Source organism: Lepisosteus oculatus, chromosome 14 (assembly GCF_040954835.1).
Source record: "Lepisosteus oculatus isolate fLepOcu1 chromosome 14, fLepOcu1.hap2, whole genome shotgun sequence".
Lineage (NCBI taxonomy): Eukaryota > Metazoa > Chordata > Actinopteri > Semionotiformes > Lepisosteidae > Lepisosteus > Lepisosteus oculatus.
Genome location: NC_090709.1, coordinates 52,058,087 through 52,059,531, shown reverse-complemented (window position 1 = coordinate 52,059,531; position 1,445 = coordinate 52,058,087). Strand labels below are relative to the sequence as shown.

At 40.3% G+C, this 1,445-nt stretch overlaps 1 non-coding gene across 1 annotated transcript; it reads right to left on the bottom strand.

The window, feature by feature from the left end:
- Window positions 1–536: 536 nt before the first annotated feature.
- Window positions 537–618, bottom strand: trnal-uag (transfer RNA leucine (anticodon UAG)). The gene has a single exon. It is a non-coding gene; the product is annotated as a tRNA-Leu (tRNA).
- Window positions 619–1,445: the final 827 nt, after the last annotated feature.

Below are 1,445 nucleotides of genomic sequence, written 5' to 3'. Positions count from 1 at the left end.
GCTAATTGATAAAGCTCACCCAGTGGATACTCTAGCAGAACGTCAAAGAACATTCACCTTTGTATCCAAAGAAACCACAGGAACAACATCAGGAAGCACAATCAATTCCCCTTTTAAATCTTTCCTGTAAGGTATGCTATGTGAATTCATGAAGTTAATCCTCTGATCTCTTTTGATCACGAACAAAGTACTTCTGATGGAGCGCTATGTTCAAAGATTTAATAAGCTTTACCCCTGCCAACGATTCGGCATGAAGAATTAAAAGTTTCACAGACAAAAGCAGCTCACCACCACAGCCAATATTAAATGTACTTGCCGGTACACTATCATGTGCACTGCCTCAAAAGTGATCTCGGCAGATGTTGTTCCCTATATAAAGCTGAACGTGCCAAAGAGAATTTCTGTTGAGAAAACAAAATATTTTTTCTGCCTTGATGTTAAGCCTGTCTTTTAGAAAGTCTATCTCTAAACACCTCCCGCAGTCTAACAAAAAGCGCTTTTACTGATCATATTGCAGGTCTTAAAAAATTAACATTTGGCAGGGGTGGGATTCGAACCCACGCCCCCAGAGAGACTGGAGCCTAAATCCAGCGCCTTAGACCGCTCGGCCACGCTACCTTCCACCAGTTCCATCTTCCTCACATTGCTGGCTTGGAAAATGCCGGGGGCTTCAGCTCTTGTCGTCGGATCTAATGATATCATGACATGTGGAAGTGACTGCACCTTCATCTTTCGAGATGCTTTCAATAGCACAAACGCTACTTTCACCGGCACAAACATAGCAATAACGAAGGAGGTGGGTTTCATCCTTTGTGCTGTTCGTAGGGGCGCAACTCTACGTCGATCTACTGACTTGAAGAGCAAAAATCAAAATCCTCTGCTATTACTGTTGCTTTTTTCATAGTTTCTTCAAATCCTTCATTTGAACGTAGATTTTGAAGGATATTGATGATAATACCACATAAATTGTGGTTTTCTTGTGATCGCCAATTTTATTCAAATACCAGCCTTTTTTACAGTTCCTTGCGTGTTTCACAAGGTATAATAGCCCCCCTCGCATCCTCAGCTAACATATTTTAAAATTACAATAGCTTATACAGCATGCATGTTTACATTTATATTAAAATTAAAGTAAATATACAAGAATACATACAGTGCTAACCCAATAATTCTTGTCAGGTTCTCCAACAAATCTGCGTTGTTATTTTAACATGTTTCAGCTGAGGGTGCAACAGGAGTATAAATGAATTTTCCCGCCAGCCATTCAAAAACCAAATTCCATGAGTGAACATTATTTTCGCAGACGTTGCCAGCATTGGACTTTGCCGGTGGTATTGAATTATGTCCACAACTGTTGTAGTAGTTCCTTCTTGAAATTCGACACGTGCAAAGCACTCGTAATATCATAGGTGTTAACGTTCGCTGAGACTTTTCGAGTCATGGTG